This window comes from Lissotriton vulgaris, chromosome 6, assembly GCF_964263255.1.
Source record: "Lissotriton vulgaris chromosome 6, aLisVul1.2, whole genome shotgun sequence".
NCBI lineage: Eukaryota > Metazoa > Chordata > Amphibia > Caudata > Salamandridae > Lissotriton > Lissotriton vulgaris.
This window is the reverse complement of record NC_141694.1, coordinates 1,056,403,747-1,056,425,277: the sequence shown is the minus strand read 5'-3', so window position 1 is coordinate 1,056,425,277 and position 21,531 is coordinate 1,056,403,747. Positions and strand designations below refer to the sequence as shown.

Here is a 21,531-nt window from a genome sequence, read left to right as displayed (position 1 = left end):
AAGTGTCCCTGTAGGCCTGAGCCAGTTTCTCATTTATTAAAGGCGTCTGCCTATATTTGCCCAGGTTACTGGGACTCACTGTAGTGGACAAAGATAAGTCCACATCATAAAGGAGAACTGCCTGAGTAGGGACTCTGACTAGGCCAGATCCCATCTCAGTACCCAGGGTTAACCCTACTATACCCTTTGGCTGTGTACCACCACTGCTAACTGAACTAGGGGGTGCAGGTGCTTTAGGAGCTGCAGTGGTGGGGACTGGATTTTTCTTGGTGCATTCACTGCCCCAGTGTGAAACTGATTTGCAGGTATTACACCAAGGTTTCTTTGGGCCATCGTTCTTCTTTTTCTTGTTTCCATTTTGGGAACCACCCTCCTTATTACTAGTTTGGGGGGCCTGAAGGATTCTGGTTTTTTTCTTTATCTTTCTGATTCCCACCCTTCTGGTCTGTTTTCTTCTGGTCACCATGGTTCTGGGGTTTCTGCTTAATCCTTGTTCTGACCCACTTGTCTGCCTTCTTTCCCAATTCTTGGGGAGAGGTCAGATCAGAGTCAATAAGGTATTGATGCAACAGCTGGTTCTGACAGTTATTAAGGATCCCTCTCTCATTATAAGATTGTACAATCCTGTATAGTCTGAGACTTTACTTCCCTGCAGCCAACCCTCCAGAGCCTTAGTGGCACAATCAACAAAAGTCTGTGCTTTTTGGGTGTCTCTGAACAACAACCTGTATTGCTCAGTGGTTAGGCCAAACCCTTCAATAAGAGCACTCTTCAGGACAGAGTAGTTTTTGGCATCCTCAGGTCTAACTGTGAGGAGCCTATCCCTCCCTTTCTCTGAAAAGGAGTACCATAAAATTGCAGCCCACTGTTCCTGAAGAACCTGCTGTACCATGCAGGCTCTCTCAAGAGCAGTCATCCATTTGTGGATGTTGTCCCCTTCCTTGTAGGGGGCTACAATCTTTGTCAGGTTTCTATTGTCATAGCTCCTGTCTTTCTCTCTAGGAATATTGCTGCCACCAGTGGCATCTAAGCCACACAACTTCTGTTCTCTTGCTAAAGCAATTTTAGCTTGAGCCAAGGCTATCTCTTCCCTCTCTATTTGGAGTTGGACAGCCCTCATCCTGGTCCTATGCTCTTTCCTCTGGGGGGAAGTCATTCCCCTTTGAGATTCTCTTGAGACACTAGAAATATGAGAGTCCCCTGATGGATATCTCACCCTTCTGTTGCCTGGGAGAATTATGTTATGGGATCTGGGGAGGTGCTGGCCCTCTCCATTCCCATGTAGGTCTAAGTTGGCCTGGTTAGGCCTGGCAACTACAACCTGGTTACCCCTCTGATCCTGATCCTCAGGCTCATCTACCTCTGAGCCCTCTTCCTCCTCTTCCTCCTCTTCTTCTTCCTCTTCTGGAGTTGTCTCATTCTCAGGGGTGTTCACTCCATCTCCTAAGTCTAAGGGAGCTGCACTCGTCTTATCTAAGTCATCCTTTTCCAGGATAGCTATCAGGGAAGGAATGGTGGGGTTTCTACCCCTTTTTAGCCCCCTTGCAGTGCACAAGGCACTCAAGTCTTTGTGGCTAAGTTTGTCATAGCTGGAAGTTGCCTTGGTAAGGTCAACTGTCACAGGGGCAGAGCCTGAAGCTCTTCCTGTGTCAAACATGACTGCTAGTGAGGTGTAAGTGGTGCACTTACCTACACTAAGTGTTTTCCTACTGTACCTTGCTAGTGAGTTGTAGTCAGGGTGTGCTAATCCCTTTAATCTACAACTACTAAGTTCAGTAGAACTTAAATACGCTAAGCTTTTGATTTATATGTACCTAAGGTACTTGATGTGATCTTTCAATTTGATAAAAAGATTGCAATGGTAAAACAACAGCAAGCTCAAATCCGCACCGCTGCACACCAATGTGAGAAGTTGGCCTGATATATGATGTTTCCAATTCTGGAACCACCTTGAATCAGTCCAAACAATCCCTTATGGTGTCTGGTTGTAAGTCAACCTTATTAGACAAGCTATCCTAAGGGTAGCATGGACTAAGCAGCCTTAAAGGCTTAACTCAAGAGGTCGTGTTAAGCGAGCTGTTTTACCAATTACAATCCTGTAATATCAAATGAAAGGACACCACACAAGTATATATTATAAAAATATATGTGTTTAGCTCTAAAATAATCCCCAGTACTCTTTATGAGCAAAGGGGCGCAAGCGTTAAATCAAAAGCACAGTATAACATACAAAGTTGCACAATTATGGATGAGGGCGGGTGGCCACTCAAACCATATATTAAGAAAGTGGTATAAGAGATACCAATCGAACAGTGGTTAGGCTTAGGGCCTAGGGAATCGCTGGGAGCAGTCGGGACAAGCAATGCTGAAGTCGGGAAAAGCGCGCGGGATTCGGGTGCAGCGCTTAAAGCACACGCATGCACCAATGCAAAGTCAATGGTGCGTAAAAGTTACACAAATAGAGTTTTAGGATACTTCCGCTGAACCTAGATGGACAAAACTTTAGACACAGGCCCTAGAGGTGTGTACCAGTGTGGGAACACCGGCGTTGCAATGTTACCTCACCCACAGGAAGCGGGTGCATAGGGTCGAAGTGACTTCGGGTTTCGTCACGCAGGTTCTTGGTGCTTGAAGCTGAAGATGATGCAGGCGATGTGAAGGAGAAGTGTCCGGTGTGATCCAAGGGTGGATCAGAGTAGAAAAGTACCTGAAAGCAGAGGGGACAGAGTCTGGGTCACTCAGCAGTGACCAAGGTGGAACCAGGATGGAACCAGGCAATGTCGGGCGCAATCAGGTGGTTGTCAAGGAGCTTCTCTCCACTACCACGTGGGCTCTGGGGCATCTGCGACGTCCAGGAGCGGGTCACGAGCTGTTCCACGCAGGCTCTCACCGTCAGCGCTGTCGGCTTCAAGATCGGAGCAAACAACACTTGGCAAGAGCAATCCACGCAGGACTGGAAGATTGCTTCTCACTCGGACCAGGAGGGTCAGAGCAGGTGCTCCTTTTCAGAGGAGCTAGTGCAAGTCTGGAGCAACCGGAATTGCAAGTCGTATTTAGGTTTTCGCCGGCACAGGGGCCACAAGCCAGCTGGCAAGTGACCGGGCCAACGCGTTGAGCCAAAGAAAGCAGAAGGGCCCCACGCAGCACTCGTCGAGTGTAGAGGGGTGAGCTTCGGTGCAAGAGTGGCACAGGGTTGGGGCTTCTCAAACCCCGGTGTACAGCTTCGAGGGTCACTCGTGGGCTGCACTGTCAGCGTCTCGTGGTCTTTTCAAGATGGCGTGCCCCACGCTTCCGGTCGCCTCCACGGGTCTCAGCTCTGCAGGGACTGTGGATTGGGCTGTTAGAAGGCAGGCACGCTGGGTCTTGTTGATCTCTGTCGCTCGAGTTCCGGCGGGAACTGCAACTAAGCAAACGTCGAGGTGCTGGATGGTGCCTGTTTGCACAGGGTGGTCACTCCTTGACCACAAGGGAGATTCTTCAGTCTTCTACGTCGAGTAGGATGTCGAAGGGTCCAGTTTCGTTTCATAAGTTTCATCAGGATAATCGGAGTGCGTTGGCACTGCTCCCATTCTTATACCAATCTAGGGGGCTGGATTACCTGCTAGGTCCCTCCTATGGGTGGGACCCAGGAACGGGGTGGTTACACCCCTTTCCCTTTGTCAAGGGTCGCGCTGGGACTGGGGCTGGTGTGCCCCAGAACCGGTTTGGCCGGATTATGCAAGGGGAAGCCTTGTGCGCCACAGGCACTGTCTAGTTCTTTTCAGCCCTCCCTGCCCCAATACACTATCTCCTGTCTGGGGTGGTGTAGCACCTCCCCGCGACAGGAAACCCTTGTCCAGGCCTCCTCTGCCAAGTTTCGGTCAGCAGCAGGAGGTCAGACTTGTGTCGGTGGCAGCAGCATCCATTTTGTGATGCTGAGGCTCTGGTTAGGATTAACCGTGTTTTAGTAAAGTAACATGTCTTCTCCCTCTAGAAGGGTGGAATGCTATCCCCGTCGACAGGACTGTCAAGGGGATAGTATTCCAAATCGTATGACACCTTACACAACATGTTTTGATAAAGCCAAACCAAAGTTAGCACATAACCGCGATGGATTATAATGCACTTAAGAGTATATGGTATGGCATTATCCCGGAACAGCTAAGGGAGTTGTTCCCGACAGCTGCAGACAGGCTCAGCTCATGCTCGAGCACCATCTCACGTAAAACCAAGCACTCTGCCTCCAGGATTGATAAGGCCTGCCATAGGAGTGACTTATAGATTCATATGTGTCCAGATATAGGTTTAGATATAGGTATACTATATCTAAGCAAGGGGTGATTACACCAACTTGCCCCAGCTGAGTGACCAGCCAGTTGTGTCAATTTAAGAACCAGCCTGGGGTGGCAAAAGCTATGCTGCAGCCCCTGGTAGGCCTTGGATGCACCTATGCCCTTGGCACCTATGGTACACTGTATAGGGGCTGACAAGGTGTCCAGTACCAATTTGGTTATGTACCTATAGTACATGTCTGTGAATTTAGAGAGAGAACAGCAGGCTGTGGGTCTGATTAGCAGGCCCACAGCCACATTAGTTCGAAAAACCAGTGAAGCAAAAAGCAAAAATCGGGGTGACCATAGGATAGCAGACACTACTCTCCTACACAACCCCCCCCCCCCCTAAACGCAGGGACATTAAACTTAACCTTGACCAGATAAGTCTTCATGTTCTAAGTGGAAATACCTGGAGAGACCATCTGCATTACCATGGTCAGTCCCTGGTCGGTGTTCCACTGTAAAGTCCATCCCCTGTAGGGAAATGGACCACCTGAGTAGTTTGGGGTTTTCACCCTTCATCTGATTTAGCCACAAGAGGGGCTTATGGTCTGTCTGAATTAGGAAGTGAGTGCCAAACAAGTATGGTCTCAACTTCTTCAGGGCCCAAACCACAGCAAAGGCCTCCCTCTCAATAGCTGACCAACGTTTCGTCCTGGGGGTCAGCCTTCTGCTAATAAAAGCAATGGACTAGTCTTGACCATCTACATTAGGTTGTGAAAGCACAGCTCCCACCCCCAACTCAGAAGCATCTGAACAATGAACTGTTTGGAGTAGTCAGGACTCTTCAGGATAGGTGCAGAGCACATGGCCTTCTTCAGGTCATCAAATGCCTTTTGACAGCTAACTGTCCACTGAACCTTTTTTGGTATCTTCTTGGATGTCAAGTCATTTAATGGTGTCACAATGGACCCATAGTTCTTTACAAACTTCCTGCAATACCCAGTCAGGCCCAAGAAGGCTCTGACTTGTGTCTGGGTAGTTGGAGGAGCCCAGTCCTTTATGGTCTGGATCTTACTCTCCAGTGGTTGAACCTGACCTCCACCTACTAGGTGGCCCAGGTACAACACCTCGCTCTGCCCTATCTGGCACTTGGTAGCCTTGATAGTCAGGCCTGCCTTTTGCAGGGCCTCCAGAACCTTCTTCAGGTGGATCAGGTGATCCTCCCAGGTGGAGCTATAGACAGCAATATCATCTAGATATGCTGCACAAAAGTCATCCAACCCAGCAAGGGCTTGATTCACCAACCTTTGGAAGGTGGCAGGTGCATTCTTCAAACCAAAGGGCATCACCACAAACTGATAATGTCCACTAGGGGTAGGGAATGCTGTTTTGGCTTTAGACTCTTCAGCTAACCTGATTTGCCAATAGCCAGCTGTCAAATCAAATGTGCTCAGAAATTTGGCAGAAGCCAACTTATCAATGAGCTCATCTGCCCCTGGAATGGGATGAGCATCTGTCCTAGTGACAGCATTGAGACCTCTGTAGTCCACACAAAACCTCATTTCTCTCTTTCCATCCTTGGTATGGGGTTTTGGCACAAGGACTACTGGGCTGGCCCATGGGCTCTCTGATGGCTCAATCACTCCAAGTTCAAGCATTTTCTGCACCTCAGCCTTTATACAATCCCTGACATGGTCAGGTTGCCTGTAGATCTTATTCTTTACAGGCAGACTGTCACCAGTGTCCACCTCATGGGTGCACCAGTTAGTTTGACTGGGTGTGAGAGAAAACATATGTCTATGGGCCTGCAACACCTGTCTGCAGTCCATCTGTTGCTGGTCAGTGAGGCTGCCTGCCAAGGCTACTCCATCAACTGAACCGTCTTCAGGGTTCTGGGACAACAAGTCTGGGAGAGGGTCACTCTCTTCCTCCTGTTCCCTATCTGTGGCCATGAGCAGGCTCATGTCCTCCCTGTCAACAAATGCTTTCAATCTGTTAACATGGAGCACCCTGTGGGGGTTCCTAGGGGTTCCAAGGTCAACCAAATAGGTGACCTCTCCCTTCTTTTCAATCATGGTGTGGGGTCCAGACCATTTGTCCTGGAGAGCTGCTGGGGCCACTGGCTCCAACACCCACACCTTCTGCCCTGGCTGGAACTCAACCAGGACAGCCTTTTGGTCATGCCAAGCTTTCTGTAATTCTTGACTGGCCTCCAGGTTTTTGGATGCTCTTTCCATGTACTCAGCCATCCTGGAGCGGAGACCAAGTACATAGTCCACAACATCTAGCTTAGGCTTTTTGAGAGGTAACTCCCATCCTTCCTTCACCAGACACAATTGACCCCTCACAGGGTGGCCAAACAAAAGTTCAAAAGGGCTGTAGCCAACCCCCTTCTGTGGGGCCTCTCTGTAAGCAAAGAGCAAGCAGGGTAAAAGGATGTCCCATCGTCGCCTAAGCTTCTCAGGTAACCCTTTTATCATTCCCTTTAGGGTCTTGCTGAATCTTTCAACAAGCCCATTGCACTGAGGGTGATAGGGTGTGGTAAACTTATAGTTTACTCCACACTCTTTCCACATTGCTTTCAAGTATCCAGACATGAAGTTGGTACCTCTGTCTGAAAGAACCTCCTTTGGAAAGCCCACTCTTGAGAAAACTGCAAGAAGGGCCCTTGCCACAACAGGAGCTGTTGTGGTCCTCAGGGGAATTGCCTCTGGGTACCTGGTGGCATCATCCACTACCACCAGTAAAAATCTGTGCCCAGATGCTGTTTGATGATCCATGGGACCCACAATATCTATTCCAACTCTTTCAAAGGGTACCCCCACCACAGGTAGTGGTATCAGGGGGGCCTTTGTTGTGCCACCTGACTTACCACTGGCTTGGCAAGTGACACAGGAGCGACAAAACTCCTTGATATTTTCTGACATATGAGGGCAGTGAAAGTGAGGGACAAGCCTGTCCCATGTCTTGTTCTGGCCTAAGTGTCCTGCAAGGGAAATATCATGGGCCAAGGTAAGAAGGAAGCCCCTAAATTGCAAAGGTATGACCAACCTCCTGGTGGCACCAGGCTTGGGGTCTCTAGCCTCTGAATAAAGGAGCCCATCATCCCAATACACTCTATGGGTACCTTGAGCATTCCCAGCAGCCTCAGCAGCAGCTTGCTGTCTGAGGGGTTCAAGGGAAGGGCAATCTAATTGGGCCTGCCCCAGGTCTGCCCTTGAGGGTCCCCCTGTCCCCAGAAACTCAACCTGATCAGGTTCAAGTTCTTCAGAGACAGTCTCCTCTTGGACTGCAGAATCAGCCTCCTGTGAAGTCTGATCCTCAACCTGGGGCAAGTGGGAAGGCACAGCCTTAACCCTCTTGCTCCTCCTCTTGGATTGTGGTTGGTCTATAGTTTCAAGATCTACCACAGGTTCAGGTAGGCACTTCTTTGCCTGAGTTCTGGTTACAACAAGTACATGTGCTGATATCCCTAGCATTTCTGCATGAGTCCTGTACTCCACCTCTGACCAAACTGAGTTCTCTAGATCATTGCCTAACAGACAGTCTACTGGCAGGTCTGCACTCACAACAACTTTCTTGAGGCCAGTTACCCCTCCCCAGGAGAAGTTAACAACAGCCACACTATGTGTAGTAGTGGCATTGCTTGCATTGGTCTCTAGGTAATTCTCACCTAGTACAATTTGTCCAGGGTCCACAAAGTTAGGTGTCACCATAGTGACACTGGCACATGTGTCCCTGTAGGCCTGAGCCAGTTTCTCATTAATTAAAGGCGTCTGTCTATACTTGCCCAAGTTACTGAGACTCACAGTAGTGGGCATGGCCATGTCCACATCATAGAGCAGAACTGCCTGAGTAGGGATTCTGACTAGGCCAGATTCCATCTCAGTACCCAGGGTCAACCCTACTATCCCCTTAGGTTGTGTACCACCACTGCTGACTGTACTAGGGGGTGCAGGTGCTTTAGGAGCTGCAGTGGTTGGAACTGGATTTTTCTTGGTGCATTCACTCCCCCAGTGGGAAGTGGACTTGCAGGTATTGCACCAAGGTTTCTTTGGGCCATCATTCTTCTTCTTCTTGTTACCATTCTGGGAACCACCCTCCTTATTAGAATTTTGTGGGCCTGAAGAAGACTTCTGGTCTTTTTCTTTATCTTTCTTATCCCCACCCTTCTGGTCTGTTTCTTCTGGTCACCACCATGGTACTGGGGTTTCTGCTTAATCCTTGTTCTGACCCATTTGTCTGCCTTCTTTCCCAATTCTTGGGGAGAGGTCAGATCTGAGTCAATAAGGTATTGATGCAACAGCTGGTTCTGACAGTTATTAAGGACCTGCTCTCTCATTATAAGATTGTACAATCCTGTATAGTCTGCGACTTTACTTCCCTGCAGCCAACCCTCCAGAGCCTTAGTGGCACAATCAACAAAACCAGTCCAGTCCTGAGTCTGAGCTTTTTGGGTATCTCTGAACAACAACCTGTATTGGTCAGTGGTTAGGCCAAACCCCTCAATAAGGGCACTCTTCAGGACAGAGTAGTTTTTGGCATCCTCAGGTCTAACTGTGAGGAGCCTATCCCTCCCTTTCTCGGAAAAGGAGTACCATAAAATTGCAGCCCACTGATCTTGAGGAACCTGCTGTACCATGCAGGCTCTCTCCAGAGCAGTCATCCATTTGTGGATGTCATCCCCTTCCTTGTAGGGGGGCACAATCTTTGTCAGGTTTCTATTATCATAGGACCTGTCTTTCTCTCTAGGAATATTGCTGCCACCAGTGGAATCTAATCCACTCAACGTTTGTTCTCTTGCTAAAGCAAGTTTAGCTTGAGCCAGGGCTACCTCTTCCCTCTCTATCTGGAGTTGAACAGCCCTCATTCTGACCCTATGCTCTTTCCTCTGGGGGGAAGTCATTCCCCTTTGAGATTCCCTTGAGGCACTAGAAATATGAGAGTCCCTTGAGGAAGATCTCATTCTTCTATTACCTGAGGGAATTATGTTATAGGCCCTGGGGAGGTGCTCGCCCTCTCCATTCCTATGTAGGTCCAAGTTGGTCTGGTTAAGCCTCCCAACTAGTACCTGGTTGTTCCCTGGATCCCGATCTGAATCTTCATTAGTATTTGATTCAGGTTCCTCCTCTATCTCTGGGGGATTCTCAGTCTCTGGGGGATTCACTCCATCTCCTGCATCTAAGGGAGCTGCACTCGCCTTATCTAAATCATCCTTCTCCAGGAAGGATGGCTATCAGGATGGGAATGGTAGGGTTGTGACCCTTTCTCAGCCCCCTTGAAGTGCACAAGGCACTCAAGTCCCTGTGGCTGAGGTTGTCATAGCTGGAAGTTGCCTTGGTACGGTCAACTGTCACAGGCTGAGAGCCAGGAGCTCCCTCTGTGCCAGACATGACTGCTAGTGAGGTGTAAGTGGTGCACTACACTAAGTGTTTCCCTACTGTACCTTGCTAGTGAGTTGTAGGCAGGGTGTGCTAAGCCCTTTGATCTACAACTACTAAGTTCAGTAGAACTTAAATATGCTAAGCTTTGTTTATATGTACCTAAGGTACTTAATGTGATCTTTCAATTTGATAAAAAGATTGCAATGGTAAAACAACAGCAAGCTCAAATCCGCACCGCTGCTCACCAATGTGAGAAGTTGGCCTGATATATGATGTCTCCAATTCTGGGGGCACCTCGTATCAGTCCAAACAATCCCTTATGGTGTCAGGTTGTAAGTCAACCTTATAGACAAGCTATCCTAAGGGTAGCATGGACTAAGCAGCCTTAAAGGCTTAACTCAAGAGGTCGTGTTAAGCAAGCTGTTTTACCAATCACAATCCTGTAATATCAAATGAAAGGACACCACACAAGTTATATATTATACAAATATATGTATTTATTACTAGAATAATCCTCTATACTCTTTATGAGTCTAGAAGCACAAGCGTTTAAACAAAAGCACAGTTAAACATATAGAAGTTGCACAATTATGGATGAGGCCCAGGGGCCACTCAAACCATATATCAAAAAAGTGGTATAAGTATCACTAATCAAACAGTGGTCAGGCCTAGGGCCTGGGGAATCGCTGGGAGCAGTCGGGACTAGCAATGCTGAAGTCTGGAAAAGCCCACGGGATTCGGGTGCAGCGCTTAAAGCACACATATGCACCAATGTAAAGTCAATGGTGCGTAAAAGTTATAAAGTTACTGTAAAAGGAGACTTCCGCTTAACCTAGAAGGACGAAACTTTAGACATATACACTAGAGGTGTGTACCAGTACAGGAGCACCGGCATTGCTGAGTTACCTCACCCACAGGAAGCGGGTGCACGGGTGCAAAGTAGTGTTGGGTTTCGTCACGCAGGTTGCTGGTGCCTGAAGATGCAGATGCTGCAGGCGTCGTGAAGAGAATTGTCCGGTGTGATCCAAGGGTGGATCGAAGATATAGAGGATCTGACAGCAGAGGGGACAGAGTCTGGGGCACTCAACAGTGACCAGGGTGGAACCAGGAAGGAACCAGGCAATGTCGGGCGCAATCAGGTCGATGTCATGAAGCTTGTCTCCGCTGCCATGTGGACTCTGGGGCACCGAGGATGTCCAGGAGTGGATCAGGAGCTGTCCCACGAAGGCTCTCGCTGTCGGCGGTGTCGGCTTCCGGATTGGAGCAAACAACCCTTGGCAAGCGCAACCCACGCAGGATTCGAAGATCGCTTAATACTGGGACCAGGAGGGTCAGAGCGGGTGCTCCTTTTCAGGGGAGCGAGGGCAAGTCTGGAGCAACCAGACTCACAAGTTAGATTTCAAAGTTCGTCGGTACTGGGGCCGCTAGCCAACGGGCAAGCGACCGGACCAACGCGTTGAGCCAAAAGATGCAGAAGGGCCCCACGCAGCACTCGGTGAGTGTAGAGGGGTGAGCTTCGGTGCAAGAGTGGCTCAGGGCTGGGGCTTCTCAAACCCCAATGCACAGCTTCGAGGGGGCCTCGAATGCTGCACGGTCAGCGCCTCGTGGTCTTTACAAGATGGCCGGCCCCACGCTTCAGGTTGCCTCCACGGGTCTCAGCTCTGCAGGGACTGTGGATCGGGCTGTTAGAAGGCAGGCACGCTGGGTCTTGTCGATCTCTGTCGCTCGAGTTCCGGCGGGAACTGCAACAAAGCAAACGTCGAGGTGCTGGATGGTGCCTGTTTGCACAGGGTGGTCACTCCTTGACCACAAGGGAGATTCTTCAGTCTTCTACGTCGAGTAGGATGTCGAAGGGTCCAGAGTTTCGTTTCATAAGTTTCAGTCAGGATAATCTGAGTGCGTTGGCACTGCTCCCATTCTTATACCAATCTTGGGGGCTGGATTACCTGCTAGGTCCCTCCTATGGGTGGGACCCAGGAAGGGGGTGGTTACACCCCTTTCCCTTTGTCCAGGGTCACGCTGGGACTGGGGCTGGTGTGCCCCAGAACCGGTTTGACCGGATTATGCAAGGGGAAGCCTTGTGCGCCCCAGGCACTGTCTAGTTTCTTTCAGCCCTCCCTGCCCCAATACACTATCTCCTGTCTGGGGTGGTGTAGCACCTCCCCGCGACAGGAAACCCTTTGTCCAGGCCTCCTCTGCCAAGTTTCGGTCAGCAGCAGGAGGTCAGACTTGTGTCGGTGGCAGCAGCATCCATTTTGTGATGCTGAGGCTCTGGTTAGGATTAACCGCGTTTTAGTAGAGTAACATGTCTTCTCCCTCTAGAAGGGTGGAATGCTATCCCCGTCGACAGGACTGTCGAGGGGATAGTATTCCACATAGTATGACACCTTACACAACATGTTTTGATAAAGCCAAACCAAAGTTAGCACATAACCGCGATGGATTATAATGCACTTAAGAGTATATGGTATGGTATTATCCCGGAACAGGTAAGGGAGTTGTTCCCGACAGCTGCAGACAGGCTCAGCTCATGCTCGAGCACCATCTCACGTAAAACCAAGCACTCTGCCTCCAGGATTGATAAGGCCTGCCATAGGAGTGACTTATAGGTTTATATGTGTCCAGATATAGGTTTAGATATAGGTATACTATATCTAAGCAAGGGGTGATTACACCAACTTGCCCCAGCTGAGTGATCAGCCAGTTGTGTCAATTTAAGAACCAGCCAGGGGTGGCAAAAGCTATGCTGCAGCCCCTGGTAGGCCTTAAATGCACCTATGCCCTTGGCACCTATGGTACACTGTATAGGGGATGACAAGATGTCCAGTACCAATTTGGTTATGTACCTATAGTACATGTCTGTGAATTTAGAGAGAGAACAGCAGGCTGTGGGTCTGATTAGCAGGCCCACAGCCACATTAAGTCAAAAAATCAGTGAAGCAAAAAGCAAAAATTGGGGTGACCATAGGATAGCAGAACCTACTCTCCAACAGAGGGCACACAGGGTCCCGGCCAAACCGCCCTTGCCGGGCCGTCCGCCCCGACCGGTGGTTGCTAGACTCCTTCACTACAAAGATAGGGATCTGCTGATTCAGAATGCTTGCGCAAATGGGCCTTTTAAAGTGGAGAACGGCACGGTCACTATCTTTCCAGACTATACACAGAAGATACAGAGGCGCAGGGCCTCCTATCTGGCTGTCAAAAAGGAGCTCAGAGACGAGGGGATCCAATACTCACTGTTGCTCCCGGCCAAACTGAGAATCATTATGGACGGCTCGATCTAATTTTTCCTGACGCCTGAGGATGCCTGGTCCTGGCTGGAATCTTACAGAGCAGGAACGGATCGCAGGGGCAGGGCAGACCGAGGGCAGCCCAAACCACCGCGGATACGCCATTCTCAGCGTCTCAGAAAGAAACAGAGAACCCAACAGGCACTACTGAACACACAATCGGCGGCTGACAGGCAGGGTGCTCTGGCGGCGACGGCGGCGATCACGGGGTCACAGAAGGAGGACTCGGCGAGAGGATCGGCCTCTGATGAGGACAGGAGACATTCGGGAGCTGAACTATCAGATGCGGACAGCTCTAAGGGCCCAGAGGTAACACCTAGGTCAGCGGACGATCTGTAAGCTGAATAGCCCTCCCTGAGGGTCCTCATCTGTGGACTGAACTTGGGGGGAATGGAGTCCCTGGTCCTGTCCCTGATCGTTATAATAGCGAATGTTGCTATGTGGGGTTGGAGGGCTGGGGGCTGGGGCGAGCGCTGCTGCCTGTTGGGGTTGATCCACGCTCGCATTGCCCCTAAGGCACCCTGCGGTGACTACCGCAGGATAGCATAGTGTGATTTGTTGTGGTAGTTTGGATGGGGACTGATAATCTGCTATTGGGTCCTGTTCTGGGGGGAGGGCTAGGGGTGTGTTATCGAGATTTTGGTTTTTGGGGGTTCATGATACTGGTGTGGGCTGGTGCGGCTTGAGGGTCGGGACAATGAGAAAACACTGTTCTGGGGACGTTACCTGAATTGAAATGTATCACGTGAAACGTGCGTGGGCTGCATACCATGTCTAGGCGCCATAAGGTGCATGCATATTTAGTGTGCCGCGATGTACAGATAGCGTTGCTTCAGGAGACTCATCTTACCAAATTGGAATGCTCCGCGCTGCAGAAGAGATGGAGGGGCCAGGTGTTTGGTACGGCCTACTCTGCGTTCGCCAGGGGGGTCTTAATATGGGTTAGGGCGGGGACCCCCTTCCAGGTTACGAACCAGATTGTTGATCCAGAGGGCAGATATGTGGCGGTAGAGGGGAGACTTTATGGCCGAGATGTGATGCTCTGCAGTATTTATGTCCCGAACACGTATCAGTCCTGATTCCTAGACACTCCTTCGGGCACTTTGGCACATTATCTAGCGGGTCCGGTGATACTAGGGGGGGACTTCAACTCAATTACTGACATTGCATTGGATAGATCACACCCACCACTGGTTGAGTCCCAGGTGCGCAGGATGGCGAGGCAAAGAGTGGACTGGCAGGACAGGTGGGGGCTGATTGATGTATGGCGAGGACATCACCCGGAGGAGAGGGATTACTCGTTCTTCTCTGCACTGCATGAACTGCATGTTAGAATTGATACGATCTTATGCGGTCATGCGGTGGCTCCCCTGGCGACACTCTTAATACCTGGCGAGGACTGTCTCCGATCACAATCCCCAGCTGCTGTCCCTCCAGTGGCAGCGGGCGAGAACCGCGATCCCCACTTGGAGATTGAACCCAGACACCTTGGAAGATCAGGTTTTTCGCTCTGACGTCCGGGATGACGTTGAGTGCTATTTCACTGTAAATAAAGGGACGGCCTCCACTAGGGCGGTTGAATGGGACGCATTCAAGATGGTGGTGAGGGGACTGTGCATTAATAAACACTCTGGGGAAAGAGCAGTGGTCCTGGCCGATGTCCGCAAGGCGGAGGAGGCGCTGAGGGACATTGAGAAGCAGAGACCGGAACGGAGGGCAGTGCAGGCGCAGCTACTGGAGGCCAAGGAACGAGTGGTGGCGGAAACAGAGAGGCTGAGAAGTTATGACTACAGGCAGTATACGGCAAAGGTCCATGCGGAGGGAGATAAGGTGGGCACATTGTTAGCGAGGCTAGCGAACCCGGAGCCGAGGGATTGTCCGATTTTTTGTGTACGTACGGAGACAGGGGACCTGGACTATTTCCAAGCGGCAATCCTCTTGCGCTTCTTGGATTATTACACGTCTCTCTATCAAAGTCACCTGGTGGCAAACGCTGTAGACGTTGAAGACTATCTGGCGGGGATACACTTCCCCCAGCTGGAGGAGGAGGATGCAGAGACCCTGGGCCAAGCAATAACACTGCCCGAGATTAGAGGCGCTATTAAGCAGATGGCTAAGAACAAGACGCCAGGAGTGGATGGCCTCCCAATTGAATTCTATGTCAAATATATTGACATTTTGGCCCCCCAATTGTTGGTCTATAACGAGGCAGCAGAACAGGGCCATCTGCCCAGGTCCATGAGGGAGGCGCTGATTGTCCCCCTGCTGAAACCCGGCAGAAAGGGCAGCGATGTGACCTCCTATAGGCCGTTATCCATGCTGACGGTGGATTATAAAATTCTGAGCCGCATCCTGGCCACGAGACTGCTGCCACATATGACGGCGCTGGTACATGAAGATCAAGCTGGGTTTATTCCGACCAGGAATACTTCGATCAACATCCGTCGCCTTGTACGGGTACTCGGGAGCGCTCTGTCTGCGGACATGATGTCGGCCGTGTTGTCCATTGACATAGAAAAGGCGTTAGATAGCCTGGAATGGGAGTACCTTGATAGGGTGTTGGAGAAATTTGGCCTGGGAGCACAATTTCGTCGTTGGACGAAAGTCTTGTACTCCTCAGCTACCGCCAGGGTGCGGGTAGGTTCGGTGATTTCTGCAGAGTACCCGGTGCGGAAAGGGACAAGACAGGGGTGTTCGCTCTCACCCCTGTCTTGCCCCGATACAAGCCAGGACGGGGTTAGCGTTCACAGGCCTTCTGTGCAGTGGAATACAGCACCATATTTCGTTATATGCCGACGATCTGCTGCTTTTTTTAGAAGACACGAATATAGCACTGCAAGGGGTGGTGGCTATGTTAAAGAATTTTGGAACACTGTCGGGCCTTCGGGTTAATTGGGCCAAGACGTGCATTTTCCCGCTGCGAGCGGACATGCCCCAGCCACAACTGGCCGCGGGTATGGTGTGGGAACGATCGTGTTTCACCTATTTAGGAGTGCGGATCTACCACGAGGCTGCCGAAATGTTGGAAGGGAATATAGGACGCTGCGTGAGAGCTCTACGGAGCTGTGTTGCATTTTGGGCCACCCTTCCCCTTTCAGTATTGTGGAGAGTGGCGCTGCTTAAGATGGTGGCCTTGCCGCGACTGCTCTATTATTTTCGCATGCTCCCATTGTGGATACCCCCCCGGTTTTTTCGGGAACTGCGTACGCTTACTATTGATTTTCTGTGGGGGCGAGGGAGGAGGAGGGTGGCGATGGACACGTTGCTGAGACCAAAATCAGAGGGGGGCCTGGCAGTCCCTAACTTCGAACTTTATTATCTAGCAGCGCAAATGCAGGTCCTCACGCAGAATGTCGCGAGGGAATTTAGGGGCCCTGCACAAAACCATGGGATAGGGATACAGAGGCACATCCTCTCGTATATCGTCATGCAACAACAGCTTGAGCTGGGGGACTTAACCCTGGAAGAGAAGACCCTGAGGTTGTGCTGGAACAAAAGCCAAAAGAGGGCTGGGGTGGCACATCCATATGCACCGGAGATTCCTTTAGGTATGCTGACGGCACTGCCACATGGGGAGGACTCGTCCCCTCTCGCCGACTGGGAGGACCTGGGGCTCCAGATGGTGGGTGACCTCTATGCCGATGGAGAGTTGTTGCCCTTCCGGACGGTGCAGGAACAGTTTGGTCTCCCTGATGGGAGTTTCCTCTTGCATATGGCTGTGACAACGGCGATAAGGAAGCACTGGAGGACTGGGCAGTCGGAACCGCTGACCACGATGGCCTGTCAATATGTGGTAATGGCAGCGGGGACGTTTAAAGCGGTCACTTGCCTACATTCCCGCATGCTGCATGAGGGGTTGGAACCACTCACGTCCCTGAAACAAAAGTGGGAAGCGAGTGTGGGGAAACCCATACCGAACGCGACGTGGGGACGTATCCTGAGGAGGACTTGGAAGGGATGTAGGAACGCCAGATTTCAGCTGGTGCACTTTTTTGTAGTGCATAGAGCTTACCTCACCCCAGGGAGGATTAGGAGATATTTCCAAGTCCAAGATGCAGCATGTCCTAGGTGCTTGATGCCTGGGGTGGAACTGGATAATATGTTGTGGGACTGCCCGAAGGTGGGATCTTATTGGACTGAGGTAGGGGCGCTACTTACTGAACTCACGGACCGGCAGGTGGAATATGATATGGCGACATGCCTGTTGCTTTGGTTCCCCCACACAAAAAAGACGAAGATCACTAGCAAATTTATTGATTTTGGTCTTATTTTAGCCCAGAGGGAGATCACCTGGCGCTGGAAGTCCACGGAGGGCCCGTCAAGCAAGAGGTGGGCGAACGAACTCCACAAGTAGGCCCGCTGTGAAAGTGCCGTACGATTTAGGCAGGCATCCCGTACAGCTAACGAAAAGAGTCTGGAAATGGCGCGGGCATGGGAGGGGCTGGTGCAGTCACTGGGCGACAGTCTAGTACCAGATGAGGAATAGATGGGGGTGGGTCTTGCAGGGAATCCATGTGATGCACTGACAGATGTGTAATGATCCTTCAGGTCTCGCCCGATGCAGTCTGGTTATGAATCAAGCCCTCACCAGTAACAGTTGGGGGGAGGGATGGGGTGGGCAGCCAGGGGTCCTATTGAAGCTATGGGAGGTGATAGGGTATTAGGTGTCTAATGGGCTGACGTTTGCGTTCTACAGTTGATAGGGGGATCTCCTCCTGGAACTGTACATTGAGTTTGGCTCTCTCTGGAGCACCTACGTTGGGGGGCCACCTGGGTGAGGGTGGTACACACAGCAAGTCAGCACTGTTCAACCGCACTCACCATTTGAGACATGGGTAGCTATTTGGGGGACCCGGTGTTTGGGGAGATATAGAAAAGCAGATCATTGATTGTTTTGCCGACCATTACCACTGCTTCCTTCCTTTTAGGATTTTCAACTCCTAATGCTTCCTGGCTATCGCCGCCCGGCCTCCGGGATGTGGGCTGAATGGCTGTGTACTGCTTCTTTTATGATCTGTGCAGGATGCATGTGAGTGGTGGGAATGTCGGATCAACTGATTGTAAGCTTTCTAAATCTGCAATAAAAATATATTTACAAAAAAAAAAAAAAAAGAATTTCGATTCATGTGAAGGAGAGACATTTAGGCAATGTTGTTTTCCAGACCATGTATTTCACAGTGACTTCCAAGGACCATTGAATTTGTTTCCAGTTTTGGTGAGTGCTATTTGAGCTGGCAGTCCGTAAGATGTTGTGCACTTTATTATAATGTTTTATAAGCAAGCTCTGGGGCATGTGGTCGAAGATGATGGGAAAAGCCTTGATCGAATTGATAAGTGGAATTGAACAAAAGGTGTAATCTAAGACAGCTGATCTTTTCGGGGAAAAATATTAAATTAGATTGTTGATTTTCTAGGAAGAGCCTATTTAAGGCGCGCAAGGACATCCTCTCTAAAGCAGCTATCGGAGTATATCCTATGGGATCTGGGATCTTCTTGGCCTGTTATTGAGTGCTTTTTGGACCCCATGTAGGTGAATGACCCAACTGCGAACCAAACCTAATCCTTGCTGCTAAGGACTGCTTCAATTTGTGGTTTTTCCTCTCAACTATGGAATTTCCCTCGGGATGATAGGGGGTGGAGTACTGCAAGGCCGCACCCAAACTTCCCAAGGCTTCTTTGTAAGCCCGAGAGCTAAACTCTGGGCTCAGGTCGGAATGTAGTGTGTCAATTGCGTATGCCCCGATGAAGAGTCACAAATCCTTTATAACAATTTGAGCGTCAGCCGAGCGCTGTGGCCAAACCCACTGGCATCTGGAGCATGAATCCACTGCCCCCGAGATGTAAGGTGCTGCAGTGTTTCAAGTAAACAACCGCTAGAGGTTTGCCTGAAATCAACAGAGGTGTCTGCTGAGGACGTGTAATGGTTGAACCTTTCATCTGCTGGCAGTTATCACATTTAAGGATCAAATACTTGGTCTGTTTTGTTAGGCCTAACTACCAATAGAGCTGCTTTAATCATGAAATTGTAGCAGTAACCCCTGTGTGTGCTGAACCCAGACCTCATGTGTAGCTAGTATTAAAATCAATCTGCGATCAGTGTTTGGTATAACTCTATCCTTACTCTTGGAATCTGAGCATATGGTATATTTTGTGCATCTAACTTGTAGGAGTACTTGAATGAAAAGCCTTTCAGCAGGTAGGTGTCGTTGCGAGCCGCATTGACAGCCACCATGATGTCTCTATCTAACCTCATACTAGAATGAGTGATTGCAGTAATGGTAGCAGTGCGAACTGGTGCCTTAGTGGCTTCATCAGCCAAGGAATTCCCTGCAATGTGAACGCCAACATGTTTGTGACTACATTTGTGGATAAAATGAGCCTGTGACAAGCATCTTTCAGCTTTGCCACCTGTTCCCAAAGCAGTTTGGGTATGATTGTGCAACCCTTGGAATCTCTAAATCCATTCTAGTCCCAATAGTGAAGATATTCATTATAGGACTGGACACAATAATATGAATCACACACTATAAGTGTGGGGAATCCGCGATCCGTACTTTGTAGTGCTAGAATCAGGGCCCTAAGTTCTACCAGATGTGCTGTACAGTGTGTTTATTCAGGACGGAACTTTCTGTCATGCATGCGCCCCTTTACGATTGCACACGCCGCAGAATATTCGTGTTTTGTCCCTACTGCAGGTTGAGCAGCTCCATCGCTATAAATGATGTAAACATATCGATCTAGAGGCAGTATTTCATTCGACAGAGGATATTCTTGTTCGTACTGCAGGAATGCTTGTGTTTGTAGTGTAGAATCAAAATTATAGTCTACATCTGTTGCAGTGAGAGAGTTATCCCATTGAATCCATCGTGGATATAATGCTTTGGCATTTGGAACGCTTGCTCTAGTAACGTCATAAGGTCGGTACTGGGGTAACGACAATCATTCAATTACCCTGAGCTACTGCTCCCTCTCTCACTAAGTGATACAAAGGGGAATGATGGGACGGAGCGCTTGAGCAAATCAAACACTCACCCCCAGCCAACTGACCTGGGTTTAATCCATCACCATTCTTTAGCTCACTCCGCCACCCCAGTTCAGACATGGCCATATGCAAATCAGTCTGACCCTGTGCCTCATGGGAACAGTCCAGCCCGAACTGCCAAAGCCATGTCTTCCCTGGACCGGAAACAAGCATCCTGGGACCGATTTCTGGCATTTCAACCGTCATCAGCCAGGCTAGCTTGAATCCAGTGGCAAAGTGAGCAAGGGACTCATGTCTGAGCATACCCTGCCAACTTAGGGCGAACAAAGCGATACAAAAGGGGATGATGGACGGAGCGCTTGAGCAAATCAAACATTCACCCCCAGTCAACTGATCTGGGTTTAATCCATCACCATTATTTAGCTCACTCCACCACCCCAGTTCAGACATGGCCATATGCAAATCAGTCTGACCCTGTGCCTCATGGGAACAGTCAAGCCCGATCTGCCAAAGCCATGTCTTCCCTGGACCTGAAACAAGCATCTTGGGACTGGTTTCTGGCATTTCAGCTGTCATCAGCCAGGCTAGCTTGAATCCAGTGGCAAAGTGAGCAAGGGACTCACGTCTGAGCATACCCTGCCAACTTAGGGCGAACAAAGCGATACAAAAGGGGATGATGGACGGAACGCTTGAGCAAATCAAACACTAACCCCCAGTAAACTGATCTGGGTTTAATCCATCACCATTCTTTAGCCCACTCTGCCACCCCAGTTCAGACATGGCCATATGCAAATCCGTCTGACCCTGTGCCTCATGGGAACAGTCCAGCTAGCATTATGCATAACGTTTTATTTACCACTTCTGAGCATCACTTCAAAGCTTTCAATAGAACAGTATGAAGTCACAAAACACTAGAACATTCAACATATTAAAAGTCCCCAACATTCCAGTCTCATCCACTTTTGTTTCTCTTCTCTCTATTGTAAATAGTTTTCCTCGTCTCTTTCTTCTCATACTCCTTAAACAGATTATTGCAAATCTGCCAATCAAACTACTACATATTAAAACAAATTCCCCTAAAAATTCTCTTTTTCTTAATCTCATACTACAACATTTAAACACTGTCAAGTATTACATAATTTAAACTTTCTACTACCACCAACACCAACATGAAATGCAAGCCCCCTAGTCTTTAATAAAATCATGATTCTCTAAGCAATTAACCTCTGACAATCGACATTTTATGTCAAGACAGGAGGCTAGCATTATGCATGTTCAAAGTTCCTTAAAGCACGTACGGTAACATGTTCTACTGGCCTGAAATAGACATCTCTAAAAACTCTGTCATTTGACAAATCTGCCGCCTGAAGAATTTCACCCAAACTTCCTCTTGCGCTATACACCTTAGAAGCCATTGCCCCATGAATAGAATGTGCTTTAAACTTTGCCAAATGAACTCCTGCCTCACTCATCATATTCTTAAACTATCTAGCAATAGTGACCACTGAAAGCGCACCATGGGGCTCCACATATGAAATCAACATTTGATCTACTCCAGCCCATCTAAACTCACTCATCCTTGATTCATATTCCCTAATACATCTCTCAACACACAACTT

The 21,531-nt window shown here is 49.5% G+C and overlaps 1 protein-coding gene across 1 annotated transcript in view; it reads right to left on the bottom strand.

Annotated features, from left to right (window-relative positions):
- The window catches only part of LOC147708404 (E3 ubiquitin-protein ligase PHF7-like), a 2,104,679-nt gene that overhangs the window by 393,703 nt on the left and 1,689,445 nt on the right, over positions 1 to 21,531 (bottom strand). The window lies entirely within an intron of this gene.